This window comes from Zonotrichia albicollis, chromosome 6 (assembly GCF_047830755.1).
Source record: "Zonotrichia albicollis isolate bZonAlb1 chromosome 6, bZonAlb1.hap1, whole genome shotgun sequence".
Taxonomy (NCBI): Eukaryota; Metazoa; Chordata; class Aves; order Passeriformes; family Passerellidae; genus Zonotrichia; species Zonotrichia albicollis.
This window is the reverse complement of record NC_133824.1, coordinates 190865-206586: the sequence shown is the minus strand read 5'-3', so window position 1 is coordinate 206586 and position 15722 is coordinate 190865. Positions and strand designations below refer to the sequence as shown.

The 15722-nt window shown below is 44.0% G+C and overlaps 2 long non-coding RNA genes across 2 annotated transcripts in view; both read left to right on the top strand.

Annotated features, from left to right (window-relative positions):
• LOC141729314 (uncharacterized) overlaps positions 1-15722 on the top strand; it is a 78610-nt gene that overhangs the window by 42617 nt on the left and 20271 nt on the right. The window lies entirely within an intron of this gene.
• LOC141729308 (uncharacterized) lies at positions 6633-15047 on the top strand. Its single transcript, XR_012580658.1, has 6 exons — positions 6633-8533; positions 9624-10026; positions 11625-11689; positions 12308-12371; positions 13073-13148; positions 13267-15047. It is a non-coding gene; the product is annotated as an uncharacterized LOC141729308 (long non-coding RNA).

Sequence of the window (15722 nt, the reverse complement as noted above, 5' to 3'; positions counted from 1 at the left end):
ATAGAATAAATTACAAATATAAACATGAAATTTGTAATCATGAAAATATTTTTTTAAATAGCTAAAGAAAGCGGGGTTTTTTTATTTGTCAATAGGCAGGGTTTTGATTATAAAAATTATAAATACAAACAATATAAATGTAGAAATCTAAGTACAGGAATATATCATAAATAAATACAGATATATATATATAAAGTTTAAAAACAAGAAAAAATTAGTTGCAGCAGTAGATATGACACATAATATAAATAATAATTTAAAAACATTTCTAGAACTTTACATATATTATATATAATTAATACACTGCATCAAAAGAAACTATAAATATGAATGGGAATATAATTATACTAAGTATAAAAATATTTCAATCTCGTTTAAAAGAAGGTTGTTTTTTGTATTTATTTGGTTAGAGACGGGGTTTTTATTTGGAACAATAGAAGTATTATAGAATTATAAATCTAAATATAGAAATATACAATCTATAGAGAAAGATATTTGTAAAAACACGAGCGAACGACGCCTCCTTCGGCCGAATGGAACGAGCTCAGCCGAAGCAAGGCGAGACCGGCCGAACCTGACGGCCTCGAGCGAACCGAGGCCAGGCTTGCGAGGCTGCCTGAACGGAGCCGAGCTCAGGCGAACCGAGCCCGCTGCTCTCGTGCGCGCTAATTAGCGCGAGTGCGGTCACCGCCTAATGAGCCCCTGTGCCGCCCCGCGCTCCCGGTCGTGTCCGTGCGATGGGCGGGCCGCCCGCGGGACGCGGCAGCAGGAGAGCCCCGAGCCGGGCGCGTTTAACGTGAGGCGGCGCCGCTTGCCCGCCCTCAGGGAGCCGAGCCGAGCCGAGGCGCGCCGAACGCATGGAGAGCGGCTCCGAGTTCGGCCGAAGCGAGCCGAGCGCACAGAGCGGCTCCGAGTTCGGCCGAATAAACCCGAGCCGCGCCGAACGCAAGGAGAGGCTCCGAGTTCGGCCGAAGCGACACGAGCCGCGCCGAGCGCACAGAGCGGCTCCGAGTTCGGCTAAATGAAGCCGAGCCGCGCCGAGCGCACAGAGAGGCTCCGAGTTCGGCCGAAGCGAGCCGAGCCGCGCCGAGCGCACAGAGCGACTCCGAGTTCGGCCGAAGCGACACGAGCCGCGCCGAGCGCACAGAGCGGCTCCGAGTTCGGCTGAATGAAGCCGAGCCGCGCTGAATGTACAGAGCGGCTCCGAGTTCGGCCGAAGCGAGCCGAAGCGGGCCGCGCTGAGCGCACAGAGCGGCTCCGAGTTCGGCTGAATGAAGCCGAGCCGCGCCGAGCGCACAGAGCGACTCCGAGTTCGGCCGAAGCGAGCCGAGGCGCGCCGAGCGCACAGAGCGGCTCCGAGTTCGGCCGAATGAAGCCGAGCCGCGCCGAGCGCACAGCGCGGCTCCGAGTTCGGCTGAATGAAGTCGAGCCCCGCCGAACGTACAGAGCAGCTCCGAGTTCGGCCGAAGCGAGCCGAACGAGCCGAAGAGGCGCATCCAGCCGAATGCAGCCGACAATAGACGAGTTTAGCCGATTACAGCCCAATTTAGCCGAGCACTTAAGTTATTCTGCAGCCCTTTGACTTTTGTCCTGACTTTTTTTCAGATGCACCTCCTCAGGTGACTGCAGCAGTTCCTTAGGTTCCATCTTCTCAAAGGGTACAGGGCTCAAGAATTCGTCTTCCAGAGAGTTATCTCAAGTCCTGGCTTGTATTGTATTTGCCTATGTTGGCTTATGTTGTATGTACCTCTATTGTGTGTACCTATGCTGGCTTATACTGTATGTACTTATACTGTATGTACCTATGTTGGTTTATACTATATGTACTTACATTGGATGTACCTATATTGGTTTATATTGTGTGTACCTGTGTTGGTTTATACTGTATGTAAGTGTGTCACCTTACATTGTGTGTACTTACGCTCTGTTTACACTTGCACTGTTTACCTCAGCCTATATTGTACGTACTTATATTGTACCACTTACGATCAGAGCTGCCCTGCCCTGCACGTAGTCACAGTTAGGTAGAACAGTTATAGAAATTTTACTCTTCATCTGTCTTATATCTTATTGTAGTGTATTATAGGAAATAGATATAAATAAATTTATATCAATTTTATGTTATCATATCTATAATTTGTTATATATTACACCATATTGATATAAGTTTTTTAAAGCAGTTTAACATAAAGGGGGGTTTTGTTTTTTATTTGGCAAAAGCAGGGGTTTTAGTACAAAAATGATAAATACAAATAATATAAAGGTAGAAATCTAAGTATAGAAAGAGATCATAAATAGGTAAGGCTAATATAAATTAAAAATCTAAGATAAAATAAGTTGTAGCAGTAGATATGGTACATAATTTAAAAAAATAATTTATTTCTATTATTTGAATAGGACACATATTATATATCATGATTAATATAATGCTTAAATATAAACTATAAATATAAATGTGAATATAGTCATGCAAGCTATATATATAAAAATATTTCAATATAGTTTAAAAGAATAGAGCTTTTTTGTATTTGTTTAGTTAGTATGGGATTTTTATTTTAATAATTAAAATTACATTTCTATCATGCTTTTAACATAGAAATATACAATAAATATAGAAAGATATTCATAAAACCACAAAATATAAATAAATAGAAACAGTAGGAATAGACAGAATATATTTTATAAATTACATGCTACATCAATGTCCACTATAAATATGCATGTGAATATAAATACGAAAAATAGGACTATCAAATTGATTTTAATAGGATTTTAAACCAAGGCGGTTTGTTTGGTTCTGGTCGGATAAGAGGCAGGTTTTGGCATTTATTTCAGAGCAGTTTTTGTCTGGGGTCGCCCTGTTCTTTTTTGCCGCCGTCGCTGCCCGCAACCCCGAGGCGCGCTTGCGCCCTCGTCTGGGGCGGGCGGCAGTGCTGCCGCCTTGTGGGCAGAGCGCGGTACTGCAGGCGTGCGCCGGCAGGCAGGCGAGAGGCCGCCATGCTGGGAGTGGCGTGTCGCGGGGTGTCTCCGGACTTTTCGTTGACCTTCTCGAGATGGCGGGGAAGTGAGGACCCTGGTGGGTGTAAGTGAACTGCCTGCATGGAATACCGACGTCATGGCGGCCCCGACGGATTTTTCTGTGCGTTTGAAGCGTATCCGATACATGCTGTGGGGCTCAGCGACCGCCGCGGAGCGGGCGTATTTTTGCGGGTTTGTGACAGGCATCTGGATAAACCTTCCCTCTGTGCTCCGGGCCCGCTCTCCCGCCCTCAGCGAGCCGAGGATGGCCGAAAAATCCGACTTGAACCGAAGAGCCGAGTGTTGCCGAAAACAGCCGAGTTTACCCGAAGAGCCGAGTGTAGCCGAAAATAGCCGAGTTTACCCGAAGAGCCGAGTGTAGCCGAAAACAACCGAGTTTACCCGAAGAGCCGAGTGTAGCCGAAAATAGCCGAGTTTACCCGAAGAGACGATGGTAGCCGAAAATAGCCCGAGTTTACCCGAAGAGCGAGTGTAGCCGAAAACAGCCCAAGAGCCGATGATAGCCGACTGGAACCGATAGCCGAGTGGAGCCGACACTGGCCGCATTTAGAGAATGTGCTGAATATGACCGAGTTTAGCCGCACCGTGCCGAGTTGGGCCGAAGAGCCGAACTGAAACAAGTTTAGACCAAGAGCCGAACCAAGCCGAATTGAGCTGAGTTTCTTAAACAGAACCGAAGGACGCCGCAGCGCTCTCCCTGCAGGTCTCCGGGGCACACGGCAGGGGGCGCTGTATAAAGCAAGTATAAAATATCAACTATCTATAAGAAGGAATAAAAGCTCTATGTCACGTACAGCAGTAGAAAATTTCAGGCTCCAGGGAGTAAATAGTTTTCTTTACATCATTTTCGTTTTGCAGTTTCTTTTACTCCCCGGTAGCCCGAAAGTTTTTAGTGCTGCTTTTTTATTCTAAAGCTAGAAAGGAAAACCAAGATTAGACATACAGGGAAAGAAAGAAAGAAAAGGAAAACAAGAAAATAAGGAAAGGAACTGAAAGGAAGAAAGAAAGAAGGATAGGAAGGCAGGAAGGAAGGAAGGCAGGCAGGCCAAAAAAAAAAAAACCAAGGAGGGCAAGGAGAAACGCAGGGAAAAAAAAAAAAAAAAAAAAAGGACAAAAAAAAGATAAAAAGAAAAAAAGAAAAAAAAAAGAAAAAAAAAGAAAAAAAAAAAAAAAGGATAAAGACTTCGAGATGTGCAAGAAAAAACACAGAAAAAATCCCAAGATGGGCAAGAAATAAACGAGAAAAAATAAAACAAGATGGACGAGAAAAACCCCGATAAAAGAAAACAGAAAAAATAATCCCAAGATGGGCAAGAAATAAATCAGAAAAAAAAAAAAAAAAAAAAAAACCAACAAGATGGGGACGAAAATTTCCGGAAAAAAACCCAGAAAGAAACAGAAAAAAAACCCAAGATGGCAAGAAGAAACAAGAAACGAAGAAAGAACCCAAGAAATGCCAGAAAAAGTCAAGGAAAAAGGGAGGAAAAGCCCCAAGAAACAAGGCAAGAAAGAGAGGCAATAGAGGGCACAAAAAAGGCCAGAGAAAACCCAAGAAATGCCAGGAAAAGGTACGAAAATGGTTCTGCCAGGTGCGATCAAGGTGAGCGGGTTCAGTCTCAGGTACAGGAGATGAACAAGTGTCAGATTAGCTCGGGGCACTGCTGTGCAATGCAGCCGTGACAGGATTTATGTTTAAATATAGTTTAAATGAATTGGGGATTGTTTGGTTTTCATTGGGGTATAGGCTGGAGATTTCATAAAAGGTATAAAAATAGAAATCCAATTATATCCTATATATCTCGATATCAATAAATATTTAATCTACGTAAATATAAGGAAAAGAAATATGTTGTGTAAAAAGAATATATCTATTATTATATAAAAAGGTATTCTCTCCAATCTATAAGATATCTATAAATATAATAAATGAAAATTACAAATGTAAATGTGAATAGAATTACGACAAACAAAATTATTTTTAAAATTTTAAATGTGGTTTAAATAAAGGGGTGTCTTTGGTTTTTCTTTCGTTAGAGGCAGGGGTTTTTATATAAATAATATAAGTACAATAGAAATCTAAATTGGCACAGAGAAATATATAATAAAAATCTAAAGATGTAATACTAAACTATGAATTTAAAAAGAAATAGAAATAGAAATCTATGTAAGTAACATGAAGAGATGTAATATACATTATAATAAATATTATACAGTAATATAAATTCTAAATCTAAAAGCGAATATAAATGTGACAAATAGATGATGGGGGCTCGGAGCAGCCCAGGTGTGAGTGTGAGGATGATGAGGGGCTCGGAGCAGCCCAGGTGTGAGTGTGAGGATGATGGGGCTCGGAGCAGCCCAGGTGTGAGTGTGAGGATGATGGGGCTCGGAGCAGCCCAGGTGTGAGCTGTGAGGATGATGAGGGGGTGGCTCTTGCCCCGGGCGGTTTTAACGGGGGGAGAGTTTGCCTCTGTACATTTTTGCATGGAGCTGCTGAGTGGAGGGGTTTGTGCCGAGGGACGAATCTTTGTGCCGGGGAGCAGCAGCCGAGCAGGTGAGCCCGTGTGGGTTTGGAGCGGGGAATTTTGTCCTTCCCCTTTGCAATTTCATCTTGCCAGTCCCTCCCCGCTTCCCCAGGAGCAGAAATGGAGCTTATGAGGACGAAAGGGATTAAGGAGGAGGAAGCAGCTCCTCTTCTTTTATTGTCTGCGTTTGAACTGAGGGGATCCCTCTTCACTTGTGGTTTTAAGGGCGTTGATTGCAGGAAAAGCTGCCTTTTCCAGGCTGTTGGGGGTATCCCGGGGGTGACAGGGAATCCCTGCGTTCTATTTGAAGGGGAATGGGAAAAGTATTCTTGTGGTGTTATGGGTTTGGTTTGAAGGCAGCCACCCCATTTTCATCACCCTAGGGTTGAAATGGAGGGGGCAGCCGCGGTGTCCCTCCTTTTCAAGGGTTTGAATGGAGGTGGAAATGGCCCTTTGCCATCAGTCGAAGGCTTTCATTTGAGGAGCGCCCCTTCTTTTGTGCTCTCGTAGGGGACGAACGTGAAGGGGAGAGGACACTTCTTTGCCCTTGTTGAAGGGAGGCGAGCCCCGCCTGCGGCGTCAGTTTCGGGCTTCGGTTGCGGGAAGCTGCAGCTGTGGCAGCGTTTGCAGGGCTGCAATGGGGCCGTGCCGCTGCATGGGAGGGCGCTTGTGGTGGCCGCGGCCCGGGCCGGAACGTTGCCGCTCGGGAGCGGCGCTGGCACGGCCCGGGCAGCTGCCGGGGCGCACGGGGGATTTGGCGCGGCCGGGCCGGCCAAGGGCGGCGGTGGCGGAGCCGCGCCGGTGCGAGCCGAGGGAGCCGCGCCGGGCCGGCCAAGGGCGGCAGAGGCGGCGCGGGCGCTGCTGCGGCGGCCCGGGCGGTGCCGGCCGCTCCGGCCGCTCCGGGCGCGGGGCTCGGGCGCCGCCGCCACCCCCGGGCCCGGTGCCGGCCCCGCCGGGCAGGGGCAGCGGGCGCGGCTCTCCGGGCCGGCGCCGGCCCCGCCTGCCGGAGGAGCCGCCGGAGGAGCCGGTCTCCTGGCGGGAGCCGCGCTCCGTCCGGGGCCGGCAGCGAGCGCGGGCTTCGGCTGCTCGCGGTGCTGGGGCGGTGCCGCGGTTCGGAGGCGCTTTTTCGGCATTGATTGCATCGCTGTGCTCGGTTTGCAGCGGGGGTACGCTAAGGGCTACGGGGTTCTTCCTGAGTGCTGCGGTTCTCGGTGCCGGTGGGGATGATAAAGGTTCGTTTCGGATTGGGTTTCATAGTCGGATATGTTTTTTTTGCCGGGGTATTATGTTTAGAAAGGCGCGCAATGGTTTTTACGGGTCGTAGCGCGAAGCAGCGGTTCGGATTTTAATTCTGTTGAGGTGGCTTTTATTGGCGTGAGCGGGTAGTGTTTGTTTCGGTGGGCTTTTGAGGTAGCGTCGTGTCGTTCATAGCAGCGGGTTTTTAATCTCGAGAATTGCATGTGTGTTTATCGTCTTCCAGGGCTTTTATTTATTTGGTTGGTTTGATTGTAGTGTATGTTTTATGGCTGCGGGTAATTTGGGAGACATTGTTTATGGTTACGTTTGTCTTTAGGCTTTGTGTTTGTTTCTAGGTGTTATTTTTATTTTGATAGCTTGAGGCACTATGGGTTTATTCAGTTGGGAATAATATTTTTGTTGCAGATTTAGGCTTATTTGGTTTTTGGGATTATTCTTGTTGGTGGTTTCTTCATTTTCTTTTTTGTTGTTGTTGTTGTCTTTTAATGTCTTTGAGTATTGTTCCTCAGGGGCATTTTGGGAACATGGGTATTTATATGGTGGGTTTTTAAATTGTTTTTTACTAGGGTAGTTAATTTCTTAGTTTTTAGCGGTTGAGATGTTTTCCATTTTGTTAATTAGTTCAGTTTTTAAAGTTATTTTTACAGAGGATTGTTTATTCTTTGAGTTAGCGTAGAGGTAGAATTTTGTCGGTTTTTTTTTTTTTTTAGTAACGTTCAGGGTGAGTGGCACTGTCTGGAGGTTAGAAGATTGGTTTGACTTTTTTTTAGTACCTTTTGTAATTTGCTGTGTGTGTTTCTATAGGGTTTTCTTTTCTTTTGGTTCCATTTTTCGGTCGTGATGAGAATTGTTATTGACAAGAGTGTTCTTTGTTTTTTCTCTGACGCTTGTTTGGCTGTTGGAGGTGTCTCGATGTTTTTGGAAGATATTGGTGGGAATTTGATGCTGTTTGTTCTGTCATTTCATTTAGGAATTGGATTTTAAATATACAATTATAACTCTCACTATATTGAAACAAAAGAAATAGATGTGTAGAAATGGGAATGAGCCAACGTTATTTTTATATATTCGGTCAATTTTTAAAATTTAACATGGAACATAAGTCATTATATGTTGCAATTAGTTATTCTATTTTTTAATAGAGCATCGTGTATGTATACAGATATATGAATAGAGAATATAAATGGAAACACAAGCCAAACAAAAATGCAAATATAGAAATGTATTGCAACTATATGCAGATATATAAAAAATTAGTAATAAATTCCGTCCCCCGCCTCTATGGTTTCAAGATAGCGGAGACAATTTCCGGTCCTCCCAGCTGCCGTCTCTATGGTTTCAACGTGCCAGAAGGGTATATCCGGTCGTCCCGTCCCTTCTCTCTATGGTTTCAAGGTGGCGGAGACAATTTCCGGTCCTCCCAGCTGCCGTCTCTATGGTTTCAACGTGCCAGAAGGGTTTACCCGGTCGTCCCGTCCTTTCTCTCTATGGTTTCAAGATGGCGGAGACAATTTCCGGTCCTCCCAGCTGCCGTCTCTATGGTTTCAACGTGCCAGAAGGGTTTATCCGGTCGTTTTTATTTGGTTAGAGGCAAGAGTTTTATTTTAAATAATAGAAGTGTTATAGAAATGTGAATCTTAATATAGAAATAGATAATAAATATATAAAGGGAGATTGCTAAACTATGACTACAAATTGAACTATAATTATAGGTAAGTAATATGAAGAGTTGTAGTATAGAATAGAAATAACATGATACGGCAATATGAATTATAAATGGGAATATAAATATAAAAATAGGTAAGTATAGTTTAAAAGAAAGGGAATTTTTTGGCTTTTATTTAAGTAGAGGCAGGGGTTTTATTTTAAATAGGTGTTACAGCAGTAAAAATCTTGACGCAGAAATATGTAATCAATGTATAAAAATATGTATAAAAATATATAACTGCTCGCATCAGATGTAATGTAGAATATAAATTTATTTACAAATTGAGATTGATAAAGATAAATGTATAAGTAAGCAATATACATTAATGTACATTATAAATGCAAATAGGAATATAAAAATCAGACATAAGGATAAAACCTATTTAAATATTGTTTGAAAGAAAGGGTTGGGGTTTTTTTTATTCTTACTGGGTTAGAGGCAGGGTTTTTATTTTAAATGACATGAATGTAGATATTATTGGTATATATTTCTCAATATTGAGATATACAATCAAGATATAAATATAGATATAAACACAAAATATAAGTAAATAGAGATAATAGGAAGAGATGTAATGGAGAATACAAATAACAGCATACGTAAGTATACATTTTAAATGTAAATGTGAATATGGACCTGAAAAACAGAATTTTAAAAAATATTGAAATACAGTTGAGAAGAAAGGGTTTTCTTTTTGGCTTTAACGTGGGTGGAGGCAGGGGTTTTATTTTAAATAATGGAAGTGCTACAGAAGTAAAAATCCTCACACAGAAAGATATAATAAATATATAAAGATCTGAATAAAAATACGAAAAAAAAATAGAAGTAATAGGAAGAGTTGTAACAGAGAATATAAATTTATAAATAAATCGGAAAATAGAAATGCAAAATCGAACACACATCAGTATAGAATTTAAATATAAATGTGGATCTAAATTTGAAAAATATTATTAAAAAAAAAATGAAATACAGTTGAAATGAAAGGGGTTTGTATTTGGCATGTATGGGTGGACGCAGGGGTTTTATTTTGAATCCTGCAAGTGTTAGAGAAGTAAAAATCCTAAGAGAAATGTATACTTCCAATGTAAAAATAGGTATATTTCGAGCGGGGCCGAATTGTTCGGAAGAGGCGAAGAGCCGAGTGTTGCCGAAAAGAGGCGACTTGAGCCGAAGAGCCGAGTGTGGCCGAAGAGAGCCGACTTGAGCCGAAGAGCCGAGTGTAGCCGAAAACAGCCGAGTTTACCCGAAGAGCCGATGATAGCCGACTGGAATCGATAGCCCGGGGTAGCCGACACTGGCCGCATTTAGACAATGCGCCGAATGTGACCGAGTTTCGTCCAAGCGTGCCGAGTTCGGCCGTAGAGCCGAACTGAAACGAGTTTAGACCAAGAGCCGAAGCAAGCCGAATTGAGCCGAGTTTCTTGAAACAGAACCGAAGGACGCCGCAGCGCTCTCCCTGCAGGTCTCCGGGGCACACGGCAGGGGGCGCTGTATAAAGTAAGTATAAAATATCAACTATCTATAAGAAGGAATAAAAGCTCTATGTCATGTGCAGCAGTAGAAAATTTCAGGCTCCCAGGGAGTAAATAGTTTTCTTTACATCATTTTCGTTTTGCAGGTTTGTTTTACTGCCAGGTAGCCTGAAAGTTTCTACTGCTGCTTTTTTATTCTTAAGCTAGAAAGGAAAACCAAGATCAGAAAGAGAAGAAAAGGAAAGGAAAAGGGAAGGAAAGGAAAGGAATCAGGAGCACCAGAGGGAAGGGAAGGGGTGAAAAGCAGAGTGAAAAAAGAAAAAAGAGTTGGAGTGAAAAAGAGAGGGCATTCGGGAGGAGCGTTGCTGCCTCAGGTCCTTCCCCGCCCAGGGGCGAAGGACCCGTTTGATGCCCGGGAGGGACTGCAGCTCCCGGTGGCGGAGGACGGAGCAGTGGCTGTCAGCCCGAGACTACAACTCCCGGCAGGCCGTGCTGCCGGCGAGGCGTGTGACGCAACGGCTGGCGCGGCACCGGAGTGGCTGGCGTGCCAGGCGGCCGCGCGGGGCTGTGCGCGGGCAGCTCCCGGGCCCAGTCTCGCGCGGGACGGCGCTGCGGCGGCGACGCCGGAGGGGCGAAGCCTCCGTCTGGCCGCCCGCACGGAGCTGAGCAGCGCGGAAGGGGCGTCGGCCCGGTTCTTCGGCCTTACTAAGCGGTAGCGATGGCGGAGGGCGAGGCGGTGCTTTGCTGCCGCGGGCCGGGAGCTGCAGGAGCCGCCCCGGGCGAGCGGCGCCGGGCGCTCCCGCGGTCTCGGTGGGGCGGCTGCCCTCAGGCTGGCGGAGGCGCAGCAGCCCCCGAGCTGCAGCCGTCTCCCGCGGGCTGCTGCTGGTGCTGCGGGCGGAGGCGGCTCCGCCGCGTGTTGGGCGTTGCGAGCAGAGGGCGCTGCGATATCGCCGGAATGACTGGGCTGCTGCCTGCGCTAGTGCTCGAGGCTCTTTCTGCCATGCAAACGGATGGAGCGGCGCTGAGCGGTAAAGCCAGAGATGGCCGGGAGAATGCCCAGCGCAGGGAGCAGGCGGGCTGTATCCTTCCGATGGCACAGGTGCGATCTGCAAACTCATCCCCTTCTGCCCCTGCCCTCCCGAGCCCCAGGGAAAGTGCTTTCCAGCATTGTCGGGCTTCTGAAAGACAAAACTTGTGATTTGACACTAGCATCCAGAAAAGCTTTCTGTCTAGATTAGCAAATGCCTAAATTGTTCTTGGTTACATCCCATGACCGGTTTTAGGCAGTGACTTTATAGTGCTTTTAGGATTTTCTTGTACGAAGGTGAGAAAATAGGCAGGTCTGATAGTGGTTTCACTTTTTTTCTACTTCACGTTCCATGAGATTCTTTTATCCGAGCACTTGTTTTAAAATTGTACTGTAGGCGTTTATGGTTCACTTTTTTTTTCTTTGCAGCACCCGTGACTTTTTTTTTTCCCTAAATCGGGAGTAAATATAGCTGAGTAAAATGACCTTGGTTTTCTTCTTTCTTTTTCAACTGAGTTGTTTTTATTAAAAATCCTATTTGCCTATAGAAAAAGTGGGTATGTCCTGTAATATATCCTAGCTTTTCTTGTTTACAGGGTACTCAGAAAATATGTCTCCCTTAGAGTCCCACAGAAACGTTCTCAGTGCGATCTCTGTCAAGGTATGCATTTACAAATAAGTGATCCCTTTAGATATTTGACTGTGTACCTTTTCCTGTAATTCAGAGCTTGCGTTCCGTGGCTTTTATGATAAACCTATAAAACATGTAAAAATGGTTTTGCACGTCTTAATCGTTGCAGGCAGCACTAAGTGGATTTAGAGCCTGTTCTTGACCAGACAAAGGGAAAAAGTGTGACTTTGATGCTGAACTTGTCATTTTTCATTGGACTTGTCTTTAGTTATTTAGGAATAGAGAGAACTAGAAAAAGAGAGAAATAGAATTGGTTATTGAGCACTCCTCAAATGCTTACCGTGATTCAGTGCAGAGCCGAAGTGAAGGGTGATGGAACAGAGCTCTGTGCTTTAGAAGGAAATAAATTTAAACCTGACCTCCACACAGTGTCTCACTAACTTCTGTTGTTTTAAAATACCAAATACGTTTAGGAAGTGTTGGAAGTTAGTATTTTGGGAAAGAAATGGCAGTTCCACAGAACATTGCATTTAACAGAGGCTCTCGGAACGATTCATGTTGTAACTGCTGTCACTGCAATCGGTTGGTGGTTCAGCCTTGAAATGTGCACTTGCCCTTCTATAAAGCACTGTTTTGTTTGCCTTTCAGTGCTATGAGTCTTGATAAATTGGAGAAGAGCCCAAGAGAAGTTTTTCATCCCTTGATATAAAAGGTAGGAAGTGACTTTTTTTGGTTTGGTTCTTTTTCTTTATTATTTTCTGGAAATAAAAGTAATTAAGTATAGGTACGACTGGTTTGTTTCTTCCAGTAGCAGGTGATAATAATAGTAGTAGTAATAGTAAAAATAATAATAGAAATAATAATAATAATAGTAACGTAATACTACTGAAACTGTCTTTATCCATTGAACTGGCCATTTCAAATCAAAACTTGTAAACACAAATCAAACCATCATCCTTGTAGAATCTTTCACAGCAGTGGGCTAAAGATCCTGGTTTTGTTGACAGGATTTATCGGTTCTGGAAGAACAAGAGGGAAGTACAAGCCTAACTACTTCTAGCTCACAGACCCGTCCAGTGAATACAGCTTTGTATTTTGATGGGCTTGTGATGACTTTGAAATCGATTCCTCATTACAGTAAAAAAAAAAAAAATGTTTTTTTGAACGTGACAGCAGAAATAACTTTCAGTACCAACTTAATAATAATAGATCACCAATTTAAGTTAAAAATTCATGCTATACTATCAGAATTTAAAGGTAAAATATTATGTATTAGGTGATGGTATAAAGTGTATGTTCTAATGTGTAGGATGTATGCAAAGATAGATACATACCTGAAAGTCCTTAGAGGAAACAAATTTTTATGTCTGCTGTTTGACTGTTTATCATACAATATTTGGTTTTATTTCCCAGGGATCGGTGAATTTTAACTTTGGAGTCCTCTGTGCTAAGGATGCTCGGCTTACAGATGATGAAATGTTCAGTAATGGTGAGTTTTTCACCTTCTCTTTAGTTGCTATGCTGATCTGAATAAGAAAAAAACAAAAGCAAGAGAAAAAAAATGGATGGTTTATTATTTTTTTACGCTGTTATGTTTGTTTCCTCAGTATTTGCTGCAGCTCTGCTTACCCAAACTTTGGGTTCCTTCTGTCCCACTGGGAGGTGCCCGATTTGGTTGCATCTGGTGAAACTCACCCTGAGACCTTGGAGAACCAGCTCAAACTACGTGAGAGCCATTTGCAGTTCTCTGCAGACACCTGGAGAATGGGTGATGCTTCTGAGGATCTGGCAAATGTGCTTCTATCAAAACTCAGTCTGTGAAATTTCTGGGGAAAACCCTTCTGTGTACCGAAGGGTTCAAACTCTGGTGAGGATCCAGTTATCAGGTGCTCACCTGGATGGTTCCAGCTCTTAAAGCGAACACTTGTACTCTTGCCCTGTAGTTTATATCTATCGTATTTTTGTTATTTTGCAAGATTTTACGGCTTTGCAAAATATTGTGCATTTGACTCTTTGGAACCTGTCAGATCGTTCTTTGGTGCAGCACCACCTCATGGGACACTTGGCTGCTGTCCTGAAGGGGTTGGTCGTAAATCCTGGAGGGTTTATAAGTCTTCTGTCCCCAGGGAGCTATCGTGCTTTGTTTGCTTTTGTTCTGTTTGTTAGGCGCTGCTTCTCACTGGAAGTATGAATTTCAAACTACCCTGTTCTTTTTTTAACTGTTTTCCTGGTTCTCTCCCTACGGCAGGGAAAGACTCTCGTGTCCTTGTCGTCAGGCTCGGTGCTGTCCAAAAAGATACAGAGACTAAAACAATCATAAGAAGCAAAATATGACTGCAGGGAAAACAAGCTGGAGCGAACAAAAGGTGGTATTGTTATCCTTACCCTCTATTAGAAACATCCACTGTGCTTTGATGTGGTAGCTGCCAGGGGCTTGTCAGCTCTTTGTAGGCAGGTGTGGGTGTTCACTTGTAGGTTTTTTCTCTGGACAAGTCAATTCAATCTTTGCTAAGCTTATATTTGCAGATTACTCTCTAGCACAGTCCAGCATGACATTTTTGAATGTTGTAAAAATACCATGTTACTTGGAAATTGCTAATGATGAGAAGCCTTAGGGGAAAAAGAAGATTTCAGGGTTGGAAGATGTGAGAAGAATTTTGTGGGGATGTGAGACTGAAATAAAGTGCACTTGAAGCTGGACTGGCACGCTGGCAGATCCTCTATTAAAGAGTAGTGCTTAAATTAGCCTGGGGGTTGCCCATTGTTTCTGTAGAAATCAATGTTTCCTGGTCTTCAGAAGTAAGCTGCTTTGAAAAGCTGGAAGGTGCAGTATACTGACAATCCCCGTGCTTTGGATTAAAAGTAGATTTCAGAAGGGTGATAGGCTTTTGTCTTTTCCTAGAAGTCAATGTAATCCTATCGAGGAGTTTTTAATTCTGTGTTGCCATGTCATCCCTCAGAGCCCTGTCGTACTAATCGTCATACAGATACAAAACAAAAAATCAGACCCTGTCCCAGCCACTTGGAGCCCAGAACACGATTTCCTCGGGCTGCCATTTGTGTGCCATCGGTACTCACCACGGAAGCGAGCCGGGGATGTTGCAGCTGTTGGGAACAAACCGCTTCTCGTCACACAGAAATGGAATTCGGACGACGCCTCGGCCAGCCCCTCTCTGCCGTCGTCTCCTGAATCTGCAGCAGAGCAGTTGCAGTCCGTCCGGGTACGTGTAATCCAGCTCCTGACGATCTGAGCACACGGAGCAGCGCTCAGCTGCCGTGGGGGCTCAGGGAAGGCAGAGTGTGCATTGTCATCTTCCTGAACCTACAGACAAATCAAAGTGAGAAGCCACAGGGTGGAAATCACTCGCATATATGCTAAATAAAACTTGCAGATTTATTTAAGAATTGTTTCTGCTTGTTCTTTTTTGTGCTTCTGTGCTTAGAAAACATCCCTATAAAATCAGTTCAATTCATCAGTTGAACCTTTGTTTGCAGACCCTCACTGAGCAGAATTTGTTGCAGACTCAGTGCACGCTGCGCTGGAGTGTGAGGAGCTCAGTGCACTGCCAGGAGTGTGAGGAGCTCATGTGTGCTACTTTTTGCTTTAGGACGCTCTAAGGTATTTATTCCTTTTGGGATACATGATGAGAATTCCCAAGAGAGGTAGTTATAAGGTATGATATTGGGAAAAAAGCCTGTGTGGTTGGAATGTTGTTGCTGTCAAAAGTTAATTTTTTCTTAGCCAGTAGTTAGCTTTTTGCTTTATTTTTGTGGTAGCAGTATTTTATTGTTTAAAAAATTGCTTCAAAATAACTTCGGTGGCTGGCCATCGGTACCTTGTTCAGATTTGCCTATTTGCTTGTAGCTAAAATGTTCACACCTTGTTTATCATTCTATTTTAGAAACTGCTGTCCAGCCAACTAATAACTGAATATCTATCTGTCTGGGACACGGGGAGAGGATTTAGGTAATGTCTTTGTTTCCAGAAAAAAGTTCCTGTGTAGTTTCTAAATAGAGGAGAGGGGGGTGAAGACTCGGGGCTCTGATGCCGTTGGGGCACCCC